Raw genomic sequence first — 22,453 nt, 5'->3', positions numbered from 1 at the left:
CCCGCATCTGGTTAGCAGCAACTGACAGTCCACTGGTGATTCACTGGATGCTATTTCGTTTGTTCAGTCAGCTGTTTATTAATCTGTAACTTCCTGTTAAGATGCAGGGTGTGCTTTTTAAAGAAACCTTACACAGCACAAGTTTTATTTTGGGACTGGATGTACTAATATAAAAAGAGGATCTGGGAGAGGTACTTAGTCTTGGAAACTTTTTTTTCAGCAAAATTTTATGGGCACTTACCATGTGCCTGGCACTGTTCAGTGCACTGTAGTGCAGGAATGAATGAGATAGCTCAGCTTCCAGAAGTTTACCATTTACTCCAGGGAGACAAGCATAAGAAAGTGTGGTAAGTACAACCATAGACGTGCAAGGTATGGCGTGAGGCAAAGGAGGAACTGGAAAATTCCAGGGAAACAGAAGGGTGAGAAAGTTTTTGTAGTAGAAGCTCTAGAAGGCAATCTAGGAAAAATGTCCAACAAAGATGTCAAAGATGTGACCAAAATGGTGACAGTATAAAAGGACAGATTGGACAAGGAAGAGCTGGAAACTAGGCAAATTATTCGAAGTTTATTTAGATGGCTGTTAAAATGATTTAGGCAAGAGATGATAAGGGCTCAACTGAAGACTGAAAGAGAGGTTGCAGAAAAGATTTGAGAGAATTTTTTACAATGGTGTGGGACAGTGGGAGGTGAGGAAAAAAAGATTTGAGCAACGGTTTTTATTTTGGTATTTCATGTTGCCTTTAAATAGAATGGGAAAGAAGGAGAGCAGGTGAGTTGGGTGATGGCCATGGAAACAATGGATTCACTTCTGGACCTGTTGATATTCAGGTACCATGTGAGGACATCATTCGTTCATAGCAGATCATCAGCAGACCATCTTTAATAATGTACCATGATTAGGTAACCCAAGATTTCTGTTAAAGATGTCCGAGGGTCTAGCTATTGTTCCTGGATGTCTATAGTACATACTTGTTTCTGCTCTCTGATTTCAGACTGTGTTTTACATTTACTTAAAAGTTGCTGCAAAAATTTGGTGAATATCTGTGAAAGGCAGGGTCCAAATTAAGAGTACATTTTCATAGACTTCACAAAGGTGTATGCTAACCTTGCTCCCGGTCTTCTAGAACTCCCCAAAGTATAAGACTATCCTACTCCAGAAGACTTACAGAAAGCTGGGGCTCTTTAATTTATATCTAAATCCTGAAGTGACCCATAGCCAGACATGACCAGCTATAACCCATGTCTGTTAGACTAGCAGTCATTAAGACAACATGCAGTTTTAGGCTATGGGGATTATAGAAGTAATATATTGTATTCATTCAGAGACTTTATGGCCAAGCTGAGGAAGAAATGATTAACAAAATTAAACAATGAGAGAGTATTATAGGACAGAATGTAATTCAGTGCTCTATTATGGGTTAGAGACTTGGATACTGAACAGTTTTAAAGTATGCACAATACCTTCTCTTATCTGTATAACACTCAGCAGCTTACCAAATCTTTGTAACACACATTCAATCTTTCTTAGGATCCTGGGAGGTTGATAGAAGGCAGATATTAGTATAATTGTTCACATTTCCATATGTAGAAATAGGCTCATAGGAGTTAATTATATTTCCCAATTCTCCCAGCAAAAGCAGCAAAGCAGAGTTTTGAACGCAAGTTGGCCAACCTAAAATCCAGTGGGAAGGCAAGTTCGTCAAATCCAATGGGAAGCTTGTGTTATTTCATGGAGTAAATGAGACTCGAACTGGGTGTTGGAGGATTGAATAAAATTTGAAGAAATGGAAAGGAAATGAGAGTATTTTGAATGGGATAAATACTGTAAGGAGAAGACAAGAAGCCAAGAAGGCGATAGTGAAAAAAACAGAGGGGAGTGGGTGAAGTCAGATTGATGGGGCTTTACGAAAATGGTGCTTTGAGAGCCAGGCCAGGAGTTTATGTTATATGTAGGGTTTCCCTAGAAGTCAGTGAGCTGGATCGTGGCATAAGGGAAGATCCATATAACAGTGTGCGGGTGTACAGGGAAGATTAAAACGAGGAGGTCCCAGAGGTGGGAAGGCCATTTGGGGGGCTTCGTGGTGTGGCTACAAGGAAGGGCCTGGAATGGGGTAGAAAGAGTTCGTGTAAAATGAAAATAAAGGGGTTAAAAAGAGAGAGTTCAAAAAGATGACATAGTGCTTGTTGAACATGAGAGATGGAGAAAGTGAAAAAAATGGAAGAATTCCAAATTTCAAATAACTAGTTTCGTGGCCTCAGACAAGTCACAGGATCTATCTGAAGACAATGTGACGGCCAAAGGTGACAGCAACCCCTACCTCACAGGTGACTGAAACTTATGTGTGTGTAGAACTATTGGATTAATCAGCTGCTTTAATGATGAGAGGCAATTCTTAAATGTTGAGAAAGATACTCCCAATAATATTACTGAAAATAATGAAAAATTGGAAAATATCTACATGTTCTACAATGGAGGAAGAAGTAAATAAACTATGATGGTTATGTGGAAATTAAAATCACATTTGTCCAACATGAGGATAAAACTATTTCAAATATAAAGGTAGGTAGAGAAAACAGAACACAATACTATCTGAATATTATTAAAAAATAAGTATTTGGGGCGCCTGGGTGGCTCAGTGGGTTAAAGCCTCTGCCTTCGGCTCAGGTCATGATCCCAGTGTCCCGAGCCCCGCATCAGGCTCTCTGCTCAGCGGGGAGCCTGCTTCCTCCTCTTTCTCTGCCTGCCTCTTTGCCTACTTGTGATCTCTGTCTGTCAAATAAATAAATAAAATCTTTAAAAAAAGTAAGTATTTAATAGAAAAAAGGACTGAAAAGAAACATTAAGAGTGATTATATTTGGCTAATGGTAATGTGGCTGATTTGTATAATCACTTTTGTACTTTGTACTTTTCTAAAATTTCCAAATTTTGCATAATGAAGCTTTTTCTTTTCTAATAAGAAAAAATATTTAGGAAAAAAAAAAAATGAGATCTGCCACTACTGCTTAAAATCTTTAAATGTGTTGTGTCCCTTCTGTTTAAAAATAAAATATAGGGACACCTGGCTGGTTCAGTGGGTTAATCGTCTGCTTTTAGCAGACGATTAGTCATGATCCCAAGGTCCTGGGATCCAGTCCCATATCCGTCTCCTTGCTCAGCATGGTGCCTGCTTCTGCCTCTGCCTGCTGTTCTCCCTGCTTGTGCTTGATCTCTTGATCTCTCTCTCTGACAAATAAATAAATAAATAAAATCTATATCTATCTATCTATGTATAGAATAGGTACATCCTTCTCTATCAGACTTGGAAAATATCAGTGGAGTGGAATAGCTTTGAAGGAGGGCCAGAGATAGAGACGTGACCTTCATGGGAAACTGGGAATAGAGCTGAAAAAGATTCTAGTACTCCGCTCACAGAGCAAAGATGTGTGCCTTTAAAGAAAGAATATCAGAATCTCTCTCTGTAAGGTAGTTTGATTTTTGGAAAATGCTTACAGCTCAGATAAATACAAAACCAGCTCCAGAAGTAGAAAAGAACAAGTTATTTCACAATTGCAAACAATGCTTCATCATGCAAAGTATTTCATTATGTTTGCCAACCTGAAGGAGACCTTGGCCAGGACTCCTCTTGGTTTTCCACTAGGACTGCAAAATGTTTTTATTGACTGTGCATTCAGACACAAGTGGAAATTGACTGTCTTGTGCGTTATAGAACACGTGTTAAGAGTTTTTAATACGCATTTGTATAACTAAACAAAATACTTCTAGGAAATAAGACCACAAATGTGCCCTCGAGGAACATAATTGAAGACCAGTAGAATAATTCTTAGAATCTTGATATTGGTAGGAATCCGTGAGAGTTCCTAGCTTCATGCTCAGTAAACAGATAACATGACAGGAGAGGGCTATTTATCTGAAGCAATATGAAATGTTACCAGGTTATTTCACATGGCCTGGTACTATCGCTTCAGTCAACCCATGGAATTATCTGTGGTAGGCAGAGAAATTTCTGGCAGGTAAGCTCCTGACACTTGGAGCCGTCCTTCGGTTTATCTAGGAATTTACTTCACATTTACCTTTGTGGTATTGTTTTCACTAAATATATGCTAGATCAGGGAACTCTTCTCAAATAGTTTTTTCTCCTTCCTACGTTTCTATTGGCCTTGCTGTGTTTCCCAGCGCTGTCTGTTCTGGATGTCTCTCTGCCACGTAGGAGGCAAAGCACACTAAGGTCTGCAGGAAGAGGTCAGAGTTCTCTAAATACAAAGGTCCCTGAACCCCCAAAACGCCAAATCTGAAAAGATTCAGGGTACAACCTGTCTGTCTGGTTTTTCTTTAGGATCAGCTTCTTACTAGACTTCGGGTAGACTCAGCTATGCTAATTTTCTTGGCTGTGCTCACGTGCTCACATTTGTAAAAACGGCATAAAAGAAAAGAAACAAGCGTAGCAAACAGTGGAACAACTTTCCCACTACCACTTGCCGTCTCCCAGTGTTTGTGAATTTTGCCTGCATTTTATGCTGCCAAGTGGACAAAACTGCTTCATGCAGAGTTGGACATTTTTCCCCAGTTGTATGATATTTGTCTATATAGGTTGTCAAGTTAAATACTGTAAGACTGTTTGCTTATGATATCACCGTAGATGATGCCAGAAACCTTAAGAAAACAAAAATTCGCATGTCAATGGTAATTTTTTAAAAGTTAGACCTCAGGAGAGTATATTTGCTCCTTTAAAAATGTCTCACGAGAGGCAATGAAACACTGCTGGGAAGGAAGGGGATGGTCGCAGAACAGGAACTTTATGGCCTTACTTGCAAAAATAAAATAATTAGGCCTGAGATGGCTTTTCTATTGTCGTCCTGTGACCCTGTAGTTTTATTTGAATGACTGTCAAAATAAATGACAAGTTATCACACTGTATATAATCAGTGTGACATCTGGGGCTCCATAAGAGGCCACTGTTGCTCTAACTTTAGCTAACCAGTGCACTTCCTGTAGCGTACTTCGGCTTAATTGTCAGAGCCAAAGGATCTGATTACCCTTGGATTGTTTTAGAATCTCTCTCTCTTTCTCTCTCACAGCTAGCAGAAGTGTCTCTTGCTGCACTTACCTCATTCCAGCATTGAAAAAGCCTATTCTTTTGACAAATATATACAAGCAAAGAGCTAATGGGGTAGCTCCATCTATTTGAAGAAACGTTTAAATTCTTTTGTAATTGATTCCTAATTTGCTTGGTACGTGTACATTTTACACCTTTTCCTTGACAAGTAAGCCAAGATTGTGTGGTGGTTTTCATCGTGGCCTGAAGTGTAGAAGAGAAGGAGAATGAGGAAGAAAATATTTTTCAGATTTTACGGAGAGAAGGACTGAGATTTTCAATCTGTTGTGGAATCCACTGGAATAAGCGAAGTCACTCACGCCAGGCAGCTTCACTGAACGCATTTTATACTTTAGGTTTCTGACACAACCTCAGAGCAAAGAGGAACCTCTCCAAGGACCTAACCAGATGCAAGCCTGGTAAGTCACTGACTAGCACGGAAATTTTCATGCGGAGCAAAGCACAACGAGTAAGAATATGTTTTAGGAGCAAACCTTGGGTCCTATAAAAAATGCTGTCCTTTTTACAATCAGGAGTGTATAAGAATAGGAATTCTTTCATTGGGATGAGGTGATTTGAAGTATTTTTGCAAGGCTACTTTGCACTATGCTTTCCTTGGAAGGAAGGAGACAGAAAAAGATTCTTAGTTTTTTTTTTTTTTTTTTAGATTCTTAGTTTTACCATCAGAATCTGCTCTATCAAATCAGATGGCCAGTGACTGGGTGTTTGAGGCTCCAGGCAGGTTGATGACCTGTGAATCATGCTTTTATTTCAGTATGCTTTGAAATACTGACTGATTAGATAAATAGAGATAGAGTTTTCGTGAACATAAATTGAAGGATAATTTTATTGGAAAACTCAAGTTATATCTTGATTTTAGATCTAGTTCCGTGTGTTTAAAAAACCTTGCTTTCTGTCCTGTATTTAATAATATCTTAGGTGTTGAAGAGGTAAAATCATAACCAAAGCATTGAGTTGATGACAAAGAAGTTATAAATAAAACGATAACAGCAAAAATATTAGAATAAGATATGTATTTCCACAGAAAAGCCGGACATTTAAACTTTAAAAAACGGAGGAAAGACAAATTTTTACTTTCCATTTATCCATAGAAATTGCCTTTATTTTTGTAATGAGACCCACTAGGCTGGCCTTCATATGGTCCTTTGCCCTCAAGAAGCAAATACTGATCTGTGAAACGATTGCAGTTCGTTAAATGTCAAAGAGAAACTTGTTAACCAGATAACCAATTGCCATGCCGAGCTGTTGCCCAACACAGGAAGTGTCAGTCTTCCCTTTAAGGACAACTGGTGGCTACACAAAATGCATAGTTTATAAATAATTAGGATGTGCTCGCTTCAGCAGCACATATACTAAAATTGGAAAAAAAGATTACAAAGCATGCCGCTCACGTGGCACTTCTAAAAAGAAGAAATATTACCAGCAGTGTCATTCATACAAATGATTAAGTAACAGTGTGTTAGAAAACTGTGAATGCAGACAATTTCAGCCTAACTCCATAATCTCAGATAGATGCATAGGAGTGAACTTTCAAGGACAAGAGTTGGGGGAGGGGAGTCAAGGTTTGAGATAATATTTGAAGGTGTGGATTGAAAAGACCAGTTTTCCAGAAAGAATTCCTGCAGTGACGAGATGGGATTCTTCGCCCCCGCACCCCCCCACCCCCGTCTCTGTCCTGGGAATTTCTTTCTCTTCCCTGAGATGAGGGCAGGAATGGAGGCCTCTGTGTCTCTTCTCTGGATGCTCTTTTTCTTTGAAAAGGAGGAAATTAAATTGCCGGACCAAGTTAGAGAAGCCCTTAGGGGTTTTGAAGACTCTAGTGGAAAATCAGACTACTAGAAGACTTGGATCACAGGAAGGGAGGGATGTGGTTCTGATGATCAAGGCAAAGAGAGATATTGGGAGCTTAAAGTCAAGTCGGTGCTGACTTAAAAGCAGAATGGGGCAGCTTGAAAGGAAGGAATCACGAAGGAATCAAGACTCTGAGTTGATGCTCTGTGGGTGCTGGCCATGGCCACGGTGGACTAAAGGTTCTGTAGCAAATCGAACAAACTCTCTTTCCAATGCTGCGGGTATGCGTACTCTAGCTAAAATATTATGTTGTGGATTAAAAGTTATCTTAAGAAACCTTCTATTCTGACTCCCCTGTTCCATGCACACAGAAAGGAAAGCTTGTGGCACAATAAACCCAGAACCATACAAGGAAAGAAACTGGAGAAATTAGCTAAATTGACACAGTTCAGAGTCAGCAGAGATGTCTAACGGCCTTGTCACACTTGACATGTCCCAAACTCTATCCCTACATCTTTGTCTGAAACTTTGTCCACTAATGACATCTTCATCTTTCCCGGAACTTCAAGGTCACTCTTGAGTGCTTTTTCTCTCACACCATACATTCAACCCTTCAGGAAGTTTAGTCAGCTCTGCCATCAGAAATATTCTGAACCTGACCATTTGGTTCCAGCCTCTGTAGCTTCCCACCTGGACGATTGTGGTAGGTGCTCTCTCTCCTTATCGCGTGGCCCCTTCCTGTCTGTCTTCAACACAACAGCCAGAATAACCATGTTGAAGCCCAAGTCAGATCACATTACCCTGCTGCACTCGACAAACAAAAAAACAAAGTGAATGAAAAAAACCTCTCCTTGATTAGTATTAGGAAGGCAAGAGCCATTATTTATGTGATATGTGTCATTCACCTGGGAAAGGGAAGGAGGAAGAGAAGGAAACCGGCATTTTTTGAGAGTCTACAGTGGAGTTTGTGTAAAGGAACTTGTATAGTGCTTCTTGCACACCTGGCACTCATTACGAGATAGCTATTTTTATTTTATTTAATTTTTACTGACTTCATGAGGTGGATATTATAGCCCCTTTTTGTCAGGGAAGGAAACTTTGGCTCAGAGAGAGGTAGAGACTGTAGGGTCACTTGACTAGTCGTGGGGGAGCAAGGATTCAATCCCAAGGCCACACCCTTTCCTCAATCCTATTGCTCCTCTGTGATCTTTAGAAAGGACCCCTAGGACCTACAGCAGGTATAAATATGCATACGGGTATGCATTATTCACCACAGACATGGGTAGGAAGGAAACTGGCAAAAACTCTCCCCGGTGCCTCTTAATGTCTTTTTATAACTCAACTGCCAAGTCCTTTGCCTCACTCCCGGACTCCCATTCAGTGCCTCATATTTTCAGATGTCCTTAACCTCAGTAGTCATCATTCCGCTGTTCAACCTGCCTGAGCGTCAATCTTCTCATCTGTAAAGCTGAAATCATTATATCCCCTCCTGGATTCATTATGAAGATTAATTAAGCAAGAATAAAAGTCAGCATTTATCGAGTGCCTGCTCTATTCCAGACAGTACTATTTTAAGCACCTTTTGTGGATTACTTTATTAATCCTCACAACTACCCTATGAAGTAACTATACTTACTATCGTTGTGATCATTTAATGAGTGAAGAAGCTGAATGTCAGAGATTAAATGACCTGCCCAAGGTCACCCAGCTAACAGCAAAGATTCAGACCAGGGCAGTCTGACTCTGTGGACCTTTTGAGCTATTTCCCCTATGCTTCTTATTCATAAAACAAAGATAATCTCTAAATCATAAACAATATTAAAATAATCATAAGACAATAATAAAGAATAGCTATAATTTACTAAATGCCAATTGTGTAAAACAGTGTACTTGCTCCCCTGCACTGGTCCCTCTGTAGGCTTCCTGCATCGCACAGAGTTATTACAAGGATAAATGACATGACAAGTGCTTGCACATTATAGAGGATGAATAAATATTGTCTGCTTTCCACCCAGAGGTAACCAGTATTAATACTTTGACACAGAAACGTCTAGACATTTTTCTATAGTTATTTATAAATAAATAAGTAAATATGGATTACATTGTACATCCAAAATATGAACATTTTACATGTCAATAAATATCCATCAACAACATGCTTTCTCAGTGAATTTCATATCATCCCAAGTCAGCAAATAGTCTTGGGGGTCTTGGGGCAGGAAAAAAATCTAGATATTGCAATGGTTTGTGACTCTTTCTGCCTTTCTTTAAACCATTTTTTTTAAAAGACTTTATTTATTTATCAGAGAGAGAGAGGGAGAGATAGTGAGCACAGGCAGACAGAATGGCAGGCAGAAGCAGAGGGAGAAGCAGGCTCCCTGCCGAACAAGGAGCCCGATGTGGGACTCGATCCCAGGACGCTGGGATCATGACCTGAGCCGAAGGCAGCTGCTTAACCAACTGAGCCACCCAGGCGTCCCTCTCTCTGCCTTTCTAAATATATTTTATTTTTTGTTTTTAAGGAAGGTTCTGCACCATGTGTTGTTAATTTGCAGAGGGTTATTTCATATTTTTCTCTCAAGAACTGAATCTTTTTAAATTTACATGAAGTCTTTAGTTGGTTTCTTTTCAAACACTTGGCATGTACTGAGTAGACCCTCACCGGGGAAAAAATCCCCACTATTAGAGTGACAGACCATAGGCCTGGCCTGGGCTTCTGAAGCTGCTTGGTTTCTTCACGGTATGCTCCTGGAGTTGGCCCATAGTTTGACTAAAATGTACACTTACTCTATACCATGCCATCCCCACTGATGAAAGCTTTCATTTCCAAGACCTGAATCTCAAGACTGTATAATCAGCACGGTGTGGTCAAATGTTACAGGATTTTACAATTTTTATAAAATGTTGCATTTTGCAACTATTACCAAGAGAGCAGACTGTGACTCACAGTTTTACTGGAGGCGAGTTCATGAATAATATGATCTCAACAATATTTTGTTGGATGAAGTCTCAGCAGAAACTGATAACGTAGAGTTTGAGAACTCTGTTTAGGAGACACTGATAAACATGAAGTCCCTGTACAGTGTATGTCTCGTGTTTAGCCTTGAGGGTTGTTCTATCCCATACACATACATACGTCTGAAGTTTTGATAAGGAGATTTTAGGTCACCACAATCCCTCCTCAGTTTTTTTTTTTTTAAGATTTTATTTATTTATTTGAGAGACAGACAAAGATAATGACAGACAGCACGAGTAGAGAGACAAGCAAGCAGGAATGGGGAAGAGAGGAAGAAGCAGGCTCCCTGCCGAGCAGGGACACCCCCGATGTGGTGCTCCATCCTGGGACCCTGGGATCATCCCTGTTCAGTTTTAAACAGGAGTACATTTTTAACTTTCAAATGACTTCTCAGGAAGCACACACATACACACACACACACGCACACACACACACTCATAGATTTCTTAGGCAGAAAATACAGACCAACCATCACAACAGATAATCAATATTTTCTTAATCACTCTTGAAATGATAGTAAGAGCAGTTAACATTTTTTAGTGCTTGTTTACTTATGGTCACTTCCTTAAGGGCTTTATGTTAAATGTAATTAATTTATATGAATCCTAGTTTTCACAAATAACTTATGAGGTAGGGACTTAAAATAATGATTGGAAATAAGAAATTTATCTCAAATAAATGCATTTTGAGAAGAATAAGATTGTTTTAATGTACTCATGTGTGAAAATGGACATAGTCAACAAATTTAATTCAAGAAAAATAATGGAATGGATAACAAAGTAGCTTAAATTATTTTTTCCAAAAATATAATTTAAGAAGTCATTGGATAGCTGAGCTAAAAACATTTTTTGAATATTGTTTGATCTTAAAATTTTCAGGAAAAAAGCTTGGCCCATTTAAGAAGTCTCCTAATCATTTCATGATCTGTGTCAGTCAAATTATAATGCTGTATGCCTTAAACTTATACAGTATTGTATATCAATTGTTATCTCCATAAAACTGGAAAAGAAAAAAGAAGTCTCTTAGGAGTAAGAGTCTCAAGGTTAAGCAAAGAAATATTTGATGCAGCATAAATTTGAAAATAAAGAAGGAATGCATTCCTAGGAGGTTAGTAACTTAGTTGCCAGGGCAACTCTTTTATGATAAAACAAAGGAAAGACAAAGGAAAGTGTAGTGTATGCTATGGGTTTTGTTCTTGTTCCCTACTTTGTTCTGCTAGACATAAGGAAGAGAACACTTAGGGGTTTCAAGCAGAGGGGAAAAAAAGTAACTTTCTCGTAGAAAAGAAGATTCAGGGATTTTAGAGTCCTTGAATAATTAAGACTTCGATACAGATAAAGTTCTACTAATTAGAATAAAGAACAATTAGAGGGATGATAGAGCAATAAGCTTTCTTGTCCAGCAAGATTGTTGCATATATGTAATATACATAACAGACAATTGCCCATGTCTTGGGCAATTTCTGAAATTAAGAAAAGGCTCAGTGAGTCCTTCTTAAAGTCAGAACTAAACTTGAATTCTAGTTCAGAGTATCCAAATATACCTGGATGTTTGAGTTTCTTTAAATCTTGCTCTGTATCAGGTTATGTACTTATGCAAGAGTTAATAAATATTCTCCCCTCGCCCACTCTATTTTCTAGAAAAGAATAATGGTCTGGATTGTAACTAAGTGTATTACTTCTTGGCTGTAAAATCGGTATTGCTCACCTGCGTATCCAGACTTCGTCACTTTTCACCTGGGGCAGCTTGGCTTCCCTTTTGGAAACATAATTAGTGTTCTGTGATAACATGTGCATACTCAAACCTTTTGGGATAGCACACATTTTAGGTATAATATTTTATAAAAGATTGTATACATATTGGGTCAGTGTCTACGTGGTAACCTGAATAATGTCCCATTTCTACTAAAACCCTAGTTTAGCACTTCCTGTTTTCTGAGCTTTGTAGGAAGCAGCCAGAAAGCAGTGTATGTTACCTGAGACGTGTTTGTTTCATTTGGCTTTCAATGTAGTTTGGCATCGTCTTCCTTTTTCCTTGGCAGAAACTGGAAATTAGAGCCTTGAAGGGGATTTAAATGCAGCACTCGGGGCAGGAGCCTGCCTAGCAAGCTGCCATTGACATTGACACCCGAAGTAAGGTTATGACAAGGTTTCTCAACACTTGGGACTGGAAGAGTCCAAGAGTGAAGGTAAACATTCACCTTGCTTTGGACTGATGTTACTTTTAGTCCCCTCTGAAACTGAGATGACCATGTCCATGTTCAGATGGTCTCAATTAGCTGTGGTTTCTCTTTCAGGCAAAAGTGGTGCCAATTAGCATTATTTCTTCCCCGGCCTGAATAGCTCTTTTTTTCTTTCTTTTAAAGTGCCATTTTACAAGGAGATGTAATGAGGGGAGAAAGCAGCTTACATACATAAGCTTTTTCTTTCCTCTTTAAGCTTTGTTCCAGGGCCGAGGCAGGGTGGGGGGTCAGTGTCCATAACATCTCTATGTAAACTCACTTTATTTCTATTTCATCGTCAATAGCCATGCTTGCTCTTAGAGAGAGATGGCTTCCTAGCTTATTCAGAAAAGAAGCCATGAAGGACCTTCATGCCTTAGTTTCCCTCTTGTCTGCTTCCAAAGTAACCATATGTTTACCCATCTTATTCTCCCTCCTATCTTAGAGGAAAAGAAAGCCTTCATTTCCTTCTAAAGCCAATTCTTTTCATCTTTGCTGATGACCTTTCTCTTTTCCCCTCCTTTCCTGGGATTTAATTTCTAATTTTTCTACTCTCTCTCTTCTAGATTTTCTTTCTCCCTGCCTATAAATGTGTATGAGTCTCAACCTTGCACAAAACCCTTCTCTAAGGTCACACACTCCATCAGTTATCCCCCCTTTCCTCTGCTTGGTTTCATTGCCAACTTCTTCTTCTTCTTCTTCTTTTTTTCCAGAGAGAGAGACAGTGAGAGTGAGAGAGAAGTGAGAGAGAGTAAAAGCGCAAGTGAGGTGAGGGGAGAGGGAGAAGCAGACTTCCCACTGAGCAGGGAGCCTGATGCAGGACTCAGTCCCAGTACTCCAGGATCATGACCTGAGATGAAAGCAGGTGCTTACCCAACTGAGCCACCCAGATGCCCCTCATTGCCAACTTCTTCACAGAGTTTTCTACAATCACTACTTTCTCATCTCACAAGTACTTTTCAACTTGGTTTCCATTCTCTTGACTCAATCGAACTTGTCACAGCGAAAGTCATCCCTGGTTTCATATCCAGTGTCCTTCTGAGTTGTCATGTAATTGGACCTCAGCACAACTCTCCCTTCTGACACTCCTCCCCTGGGTTTGTGAAGCAGCTCTCTTCTCCCTAACTAATCTCACCATTAAATGTCCCCCATGGTTCAGTCCTGGCATTGATACTAACTGAGGCTGAGGAGGTGGGCTTGGCAATGGCTCCTACCATGTTCTGTCCAGTGACACTTTAAGGCATAGATTAGTCTTGGGTTCCATTTTCTATTCTTCCTTACAGTATTACAGAAATTAGAATGTTTCAAAAATATTTAACACTTAAATCCCAAAGTTGCTCTTTTTGTTTTTCTTCTGTCTCACCCTAAGAAAGGAAGGAAGTTACCTTTGCTGACAAAGGCCTTGGTCATTCTCTTTGTCATATACTGGCTAATTGAAATGGTGAATCAGAACCAAAGAGGGTCTTTATGAAATATGTGAAAACTTAGATAGTTCTTGCGTCTGGGTTCCTTGGATTAAGTCAAAATGACAGTTTGCTCTACATGGTGCTGTGGCGAGTCCATGTACCTCTGAGTCTGATGTCTCAGTGGAAGATATGGCAGCACAGGCCATTCTAATGGAGGGTCAATGAGTCAAGGTTTTTTTTTTTGTTGTTGTTGTTTTGTTTTTGTTTTTATTTTAAGTTATTATTTGTTTGGGGCACCTGGGTGGCTCAGTCAGTTAAGTGGCTGCCTTTAGCTCAGGTCATGATCCCAGGGTTTTGGGATCAAGCACCATATCGGACTCCCTGATCAACAGGGAGCCTGCTTCTCCCTCTCTTCCCAGCTCATACTCTCTCTCGCTATCTCTGTCATCTCTGTCTCTCCTTGTCTCAAATAAATAAAATCTTAAAAAAAAAATCCTGCAAGTGCTGTGGTATATTGCGGATTTAAAAAAAATGTTTTATTTATTTATTTGAGAGAGAGCAAGAGCAAGCTATAGTGGGGAGGGGGTGAGGAGCAGAGGGAGAGGGAGCAGCAGGTTTCCCACTGAGCAGGGAGCCTGACATGGGGCTCCATTCCAAGACCCTGGGATCATGACCTGAGCTGAAGGCAGAGGCCTAAACCACTGAGCCACCCAGGTGCCCATGCATAAAGTATTTTTTTTAAAGATTTTATTTATTTATTTGACACAGAGAGAGAGAGATCACAGGTAGGCAGAGAGGCAGGCAGAGAGAGGGGAAAGCAGGCTCCCTGCTGAGCAGAGAGCTCGATTTGGGACTTGATCCCAGGACCCTGAGACCATGACCTGAGCTGAAGGCAGAGGCTTAACCCATTGAGCCACCCAGGTGCCCCTTATGATGAGTAAGTACTATATCTTTTATTTAGAAAATGGTGGTTACTTATTATGTGATATCTCTTTGTCATGGCATTGAGAAATGTCTAGGAAATCACCCAGTGAAGCTTTCCTATAGTTTTTGGGTATATTCCCTTGAAGATTTCTCCAAAGTTAGGGATTCATTTATGCTACAGATTTGTTTGTGGAGGCTGCTGTAGTTACTTGCTTACTTCTCATTTCAACAAAGTCTTTCTTTTCTACTGTTTAAATTTTCTACTCTTCCTTCTTGCTCATGAGAATATTTTGCTGGAAACTATTAATAACCCTCCCAAAACTGCATGTTCAACCTTCTTCTAAAGAACAGAGGAAACAGACAACAGAAGTTGTGCACATACCAAACTGAAAGAGAAAAACACAGAAAGTAGCAAAGAGGCCTGAAATAAAGCGTAAGACATATCTCACAGCAGTATAGGAAGGCAAGCAGAGAACTATCACAGAAGCTCTAGGAATTTCAAAGACCCTCTCCGGCACTGTGGTACCAGTAAAGAGGGAAACTGATCCCCCCGGATAGGTAGTTGGGAATTTTAGAGTTTCAAAATTCATTTAATATTGCACCATTCACAGGTAGGTGCAATAAAGCTTATTTCTAGCACTTATTAAAAGCTCAGTGTACTGGAGTTTTTTTTTTTTTTTTTTTTTTTTTTTTGGAGGAACTAAATGTATTGATTTTCTCAGGCTCAAACAGTCCTTCAGTTTTCCTTTTTTTTCAGACATAACTTTTAGAGGAATGTGAATACTTCTGATAATTTTCTGAGGAACATTTATTTACAGTCACCCTTTTCAGGTTGTAAAGAATTATCTGGAGACTCTAATCTTTTTTTTTTTTTTTAAGATTTTATTTATTTGTTTGAGAGAGAGGCAGTGAGAGACAACATGAATGAGGAGAAGGTCAGAGGGAGAAGCAGACTCCCCATGGAGCTGGGAGCCTGATGTGGGACTCGATCCTGGGACTCCAGGATCATGACCTGAGCTGAAGGCAGTCACTTAACCAACTGAGCCACCCAGGCGCCCCTGGAGACTCTTATCTTTACCTTACTTTGTAGTTTTGTATATTCTAAACAGTCCAAGGGTGTATGCCAGAATAAAACCGCTTGAATTTAGAGTGGAAGTGCTTGGGTGGGAAAGGATTGATCATGCTAATGATATTGTACATTGTTTGTTCTTTTCTTCCAGATCCCAAATATTTCCATCCATCTATACCCAAACAAAAAAGTTGCTTGTTTATTTTTGTTTAGTTTTGCTTCACATTTCTTTTTAATCAGAGTACTCACTAATTACTGTGGGAGTTTAAGTTACTCTTCTAATAAAATATCATCCAGAGTCTGAAACTATGTAACATCCACCCTTTTGAATAATCTACAATGTTTGCAACTCAGAAGCAAAGTTTTTCCAGGATCTAATGTTTCTTCAGAAGTTGAATGGCAAACAGCAGGGGATCTATCATTTCAGAATCCTCTTTCCAGTGGAATGAATCTAGGATTTATGCTTTAGATACATGTGAACACAGTTCCAAAATTATCCAACTCGCTGAAGAGCAGATGTGAGACCAGACAAAAGAATGTGCAGTTCAGTGGTTTCCTTTTGCTCAATTTATAATGATTTCTCTGTAAGCAGTAATAAATAATGACAATGTTTCTCTCAGACTTTGCCTTGAGTCAGAATCAGAGGGCTGGTTGCATACAGATTGCTGAGCCTCACCTCCAAAGTTTCTGATTCAGTGGTCCTGGGGAAGCCGGAGAATTTGCATTCTTAACGAGTTCCCAGGTGACGCTGATGCTACTTGTATAGAGACTGCACTTTGGGAACCACTGCTCTAATTATAATGTTACAGCATGATAATTATACATGGTAATTTAAATGAGTTTCTATTTTCATCTCTGCATATGCAAAAGAACCTGAAAGATTAATGTAGGAATTTCAATTTTTGGTGAAGAATACACACTGAGAAAAATGATATTTTATTCCCTTTATTCCTTCCTTTTATTCCGTATAACCTCAAAAGTATAACGTAATATGTATAAAACATCTGAGACAAACGAAGCCATCTTTTTCTCAGTGATTTGGTGCTATGGAGCAACTCTCTGGTTTTGCCTTTGCAAACAGACCATGAGATTGACGTCAGATGACTCTTGCTGAGGCTGGATGAATTTATATACAAAACATGTCTCATTAGCAGTCCAGTTGCATTTTCAGTTCGGTTGGCCTGTTTGACACCACAATATTTAACTAATGGTCATCTGCCCTGGTGACAGGATTAAATCAGTACATACCCCTACAGCCAAAGCAAGTGTCTGTGGAAATTTTACCTTTGGAATTCAAATACAAATCAAATTCCCTGACTCGTTATTCAAAGAATAAGTACAAGCATGCCCCACAATGTGTTTTTATTGGTTTTGCCTCACTTTTTAAACAAGTTTAAGTATTTACGGTTTTTGAAGACAGCCAGTCTTTTCTTTAAATATTCCTTTTGTGATATTTCAACTTTTTTAAAGAGCAAAGAAAGAAGAGCGCGAGGGCTCTGGCAAGCACAATTCACACACTATTAAAAAAGCAAGCGAAGGTGGCATCACCTTAATTGAGCCATGGCTGTGGCTGTGGATGCCTGTCCATGGGGGCTGGTAGTCACGTGCCGCAGGAGGAGAAAAAGCCCCATGGTGCAAGAGGACTGTGCTCCTATGGGACTGTTAGTTCTCACGACTGCTGTACAGATGTTGAGGAAGAGCAAAGGGGCGGCTTCCAGTATTAGATGTGCATGGTAGCAAGGGTGCTTAAATATTTTTCTCTCCAAACAGTTGGTGTCCTACAACACGCAGCCTGAGTCTAAAAGAGCTATGCAATCCACTCTTATTTAGACCCGGGTCTATTTTAGCCAAGTGATCTTATGGAAAAACACGGGAAATGTATCAATGACATTGCATTGGGTTATGATTGTCAAGCATGTTCTTTCTTTGGTCTGCTCCATCTGGGTTGCTCCCCTTCACCTTTCGGTGTAACAGCTGCCACCAGGGAGAGGCAAAGAGAGTCAAGGAAGTGCTTGTAGCCTTTGCCTCTTTCATGCTCTTCATTTTTTATCCCTTTTGTCATACCCCTTCTATTACTCTCCTTTATCCTCCTTCCTCTTCTAATATAGAAAATGGCTATAAAGTCATAGATGGGTTACCCCACTGCACATGAGAAACAATTCTTTTATTTTATTTTATTTTTAAGGTTTTATTCAATTTGAGAAATAGAACTTGAGCAGGGAGAAGAGCAGAGGGAGACGGACAAGTAGACTCGGTGCTGAGCACGGAGCCCAGCAAGGAGCTCCATCCCTTAACCTTGGGGTCATGACATGAGCTGAAACCAAGTGTCAGATGCTTAGTGGACTGAGCCATGCAGGCACCCCACAGTCCTTTTATTTTATAAGTATGACTAGAATAGATCTAGTCTCAGTTATATTTTCTAGCTTATTCAATCTCACTTTTCTCCATTTCTTTCTTTATTCTTTTTTCTCGGTCTCAAATTTGAAGTGTCCCCTAGTTTTCTCACAGGATTCTTAAGTTACTTTCTTTATTACTGAGTGGTGTGTGCTCAATACTAGTTTCTTCAAAAGATAACTAAAAAATAGTGATCTGCAAACATCACAGGTAAAAGCCAATAAATATATAATTTTTAATATTATCTGTGATTTTGGATTCTGAGACTGTTCTCCATAACAGATAACACAGTATATTGCCTCATACTTTTAATAGGCATTAGATTATTGACTGATTGATTGTCCTTTTGTCCTGTGAGTTTAATGATGCAAAAACTGAAAGACTGTGAGTGTGGATTTTTATAGTTGTTCTCAACCCAGTGGTTTATTTAGTAAACTGAATTATAGCAAAGTTTCTTAAGCTTGACAAAAGGATAAATTGTTTTTTTTTACAATCTCCTAAGGCTATAGTTTTATCATTATTTTTAAAAAAGATTTTATTTATTTATTTTGACTGAGAGAGAGACATCACAAGTAGACATAGAGGCAGGCAAAGAGAGAGGGAGAGAGCAGAGAGCCCGATGTGGGGCTCAATCCCAGGACTCTGAGATCATGACCCAAGCTGAAGGCAGAGGCTTAACCCACTGAGCCACCCAGGTGCTCTATAGTTATTACTATATTTTTTTAAAGATTTTATTTATTTGAGAGAGAGAGAGAGAGAGCGAGAGCAGAAGCAGGGGATGGGGCAGAAGGAGAGAGAGAAGAAGACGCCCCCACTGAGCAGAGAGCCTCATGGGGTTTGAGTGGAGGATCCTGGGATCATGACCTGAGCTTAGAGCAGATGCTTCCCTGAATGGTCCACCCAGGAGCCCTTATAGTTATTTTAAAACTATATCTTTTGAGAATACTAAGACTAAAGACCAGTAAGCAAACCAGTAAGTTGACAACTGAAATACATGGATTCAGTCTATTAATGGGTTGTTAACGAATAGCCAGTACAGCCACCAAACTCATATACTTGAGCTTGAGGTTAAAAAAAAAAAAAAAAGTGTTCTCTTTCTTTCCTAAGCATTCATATCTGGAACCACATAAACATCCCATAACAAATTCAACTTGTCTTCACACAATTTGTTACCTTGTTCTGGCTTGACATCATGTCTAAACAGAAACTGAAAAAGTAATGGCACAGAAAAATGACCAGCCATGGAGTTCTATCGTGTTCTGAAACTAAAGCTAAGCAAATCCTGAAGAGTGGAATGTCCCTCCTGAGACACCTTCTCGGGGACTGTTTAGATCTACCTCCCATACTCCCTGCTTGGGAAGGACGTGTCTCATGCCCTTCTGTGGAAAGGAGGCTCTGATTTAGGTACAGAGATTCAGACTAAGACTCTTTTCAGTAAAATCCCGTAAGCCCTAAGAACTCTCAGAGGTGGAGGAGGGAAGAGTCAGAATAGGCTGGAATTCTAACAGAAAAGATATTTTAGAGAATTGGGCTTCAGGTAAAGACTCAGGGATAATAAGGTCTTTGGGGCCAGGCTTCTCAAGCCAATCTGACTTAATTTGGAAGATAATGCCTATGGTACCAGCCTTTCAGAATTGTGGCTTGGGATCTTCATAACTTTGACTATGACTTGGCAGAATGAGGTAAGATGGCGGTAATATATCAATACATGTTTTCCAGTAGAAAGAGAAGTGAAATAAGCATGAAATCTTGAGTGTTTGGGGTTGGTGGAACACTTAAGACACTCAACAACTCCTTATTGATTGATTAAAGTGTACCTTTTCAATCCAGAAAAAAAAAAAATCTGGTCTTCACTGTTAGATGGCCACTCCAGGAAGGGGAAATTAGAAAATCTATTGTTTTTTTCCTCTGGGCTCTAGAATAGGAAAAGACAGGGGCAGGCTGGTGGTGACAGAGAAGGAAAGGAAAGCTTAATCCTTCAAAGCATTTGTATCATATTTTTATTTACTGAAGATGCCGTTAATGACAGCTGAGGAACGGTGAGGGTGGAGAGGAAAGAGCAGATTGTATAGGTTCGTTATGAGAGAATGCCACCAACACAGGAGCTATGTGCCAATCTTACAAAGGAAAGTAGCTGAAGATGCGGATTCTACAGGGAGACAAGTGAGGCACTCTCCTTGGGTACTTAGTTCATTGGGATGCCAAAACCTCAATCAGTAAGATAAATAATGTAGTAGACACAAACTACTTGAATTTTGTGCCTGAAGCATGTGCCTCACTGCCCTTATCTAGTTCCACTGACAGACTCTCTAAATGCGTTGGACTAATCTGCTGTGAAAAGGGTTATAGAGGTAGATTTCTTAGGGCAGGGGCCAGGGAGGCAATCTTCAGTTGACTTTCAACTTGTCATGGGGACATCTTAGATATACATACCATTGTGTCATGTGTAAGGAATTCAACAGGATCTTTGAAAATGGAACCCAGAAATCCCCTACTTTAAAAAAATATAGTTAGGAAATGTAAGCTTAACTTAATTATGAATGGTAGGGTGAATGGTGGCCCTCAAAAACTTCTGTCCATGTCATAATCCCTGAAACCCATGAATGTGACCTTGTTTGAAAACCAAAAACCAAAAACCAAAAACCAAAAAAAGTCTTTGCAGATGTAATTAAATGAAGGGTTTGGAGATAAAGAGATCATCCTTTGTTATCCTGGTGCGACTTAGATCTAATGACAAATCTCTGCTAAGGGGGAGACACGGGGAGACTATGCAGACAGGAGAGACAACAGGGAAGTGATGAGGCTGCAGTCCAGGAAGGAACCAGGGGAAGCTGAAAGGGGCAAAGCACTGATTCTCCCCTCAAGCCTTCCAGAGAGTGCATCCAGACCTGCACCTTGATTCTGGACTTGTAGCTTCCAGAACTGTGAGGGAGTAAGTGTCTGCTGAGTTAAGCCATCAAGTTTGTGGGAATGTGTTACAGCAGCCACAGGAAATTAACACAATGCAGCAATGAATTGCCCAAAGATAGCATAGGAATCACAATTGTAGCATTACAGAGGTGCTCCTGGAGGAAGGCTGTCATCTTGAAGATTAGACTGGGGTGGGGGGCTTTAAGTAGCATGACAACATAATTTATTGGCCAAATGAGAGTGCTTTTGAGAAAGGAAGGGGTACTATTAATTACACCTGGACAATGAGCACAAATCCTGGAACGACCACCCTATGTGACTAAGGGATTACATTGTTAATTTCCAGCCAATCAGTGGTCTATGGTAGTTTGGTATTGGAGCCACAACCTCACTTCATTAATTAGAGATATTCAAGGAGTTCTAGCATATGGTGTTAACTAGATCAATTAGAGAAACGAGTACTGAGTGGCCTTTAAAGCAAGGTTTTTTGTTTTGTTTTGAAATATTTATTTTGAGAGAGAATGAGAGAGTGGGGGAGGGGCAGAGGGAAAGCCCCTCAAGCAGACTCCCCATTGACCAGGGAGCTGAAGCGGGTTTGATCTCAGGACCTCGAGATCATGATGTGAGCAGAAATCAAGAGTCAGATGCTTAAGGGACTGAGCCCTCCAGGTGATCTTGATGTAAAGGGTTTTATGTTGCAAAAATCACCAAGCAGACATATTTATAAAAGCAGGGAATCTGACTTTGGAAAGCTGGAGGGCCAGGAGGGCCTGTTTTGGAACGCTCATTAGCAGGCACTGCGGAGAGCTCCTGGGCAGGTGCGCCAGTGTCTTCAAGGCAGCGTAACCGATACATTTGTGTGTGTTTATCATTAGCTGCAGCATTTGCCATCAGCCTGAGTTTCATGGTGTTTTAATTATTAAACAGCCAGAGGAGCTTCAGTATTTGGGCAAGAAAAGTAGAACAAAAAAATCTATTTTTCTAATACGAAGGGACATATACGATCTTTAACTGAATCCACCTAGGGAAGAATTAGAGCTTCAAAATCATGGAACACTATACCTTGGCTATGACATTCTTAAACCAACTAGTTTTATGTTTTGGTTTAGGAATTTAATTTCATTATGACAACATAACACTCTAAACTTTGATACTATACAGTTTTAACTCTGTTCAATATGCGATGCAGAGTTAAAAAATGTTTCCTATATTTCTAGGATATATCAATGAGCAATGTCTAAGATTCTGAAATTCAAAAAAAAAATTCTGGGCACCAACTATATGCTAGGCACTTTGCCACCTGCTGGGCATGCAAAGATGTGAGCACATTTTCCATCTGTCCCCCTTCCTGCCCTCCCCTCCCATTCTGTGCCCCGGGAGACTGACCCTCACGGACCACGGCTCCCTTGCCTTCTGGCTTCCAGTGGGTGTGGGCCACACCTGTGAGGTGGTGCTCATCTGTCAGCAGCTGTGTCCATATTGTTTCTCTGGTTCTGACTCCAAAAGGATTCCAGTAACTGGTCTGCGCTAGTGCTGGTAACAAAAAAATAAAGGCGGTAAGAGAGATGGTAAGAGAACAGAAGGGAGGATATTGTATGATTTCT

At 40.0% G+C, this 22,453-nt stretch overlaps 1 protein-coding gene across 1 annotated transcript in view; it reads left to right on the top strand.

Annotated features, from left to right (window-relative positions):
- The first annotated feature begins 203 nt into the window (after positions 1 to 203).
- PSD3 (pleckstrin and Sec7 domain containing 3) overlaps positions 204 to 22,453 on the top strand; it is a 733,176-nt gene continuing 710,926 nt past the window's right edge. The window contains exons 1-2 of the mRNA XM_082715136.1: positions 204 to 347; positions 5,454 to 5,516. The gene's annotated coding sequence lies outside the window, so the exon portion shown is untranslated. The remainder of the gene's footprint in view (positions 348 to 5,453; positions 5,517 to 22,453) is intronic.

The sequence above is a fragment of the Mustela nivalis genome (genome assembly GCF_964662115.1).
Source record: "Mustela nivalis genome assembly, chromosome: 20".
Taxonomy (NCBI): Eukaryota; Metazoa; Chordata; class Mammalia; order Carnivora; family Mustelidae; genus Mustela; species Mustela nivalis.
Note: the sequence above shows the minus strand (reverse complement) of the source record. Positions and strands in the feature narration are given on the sequence as shown.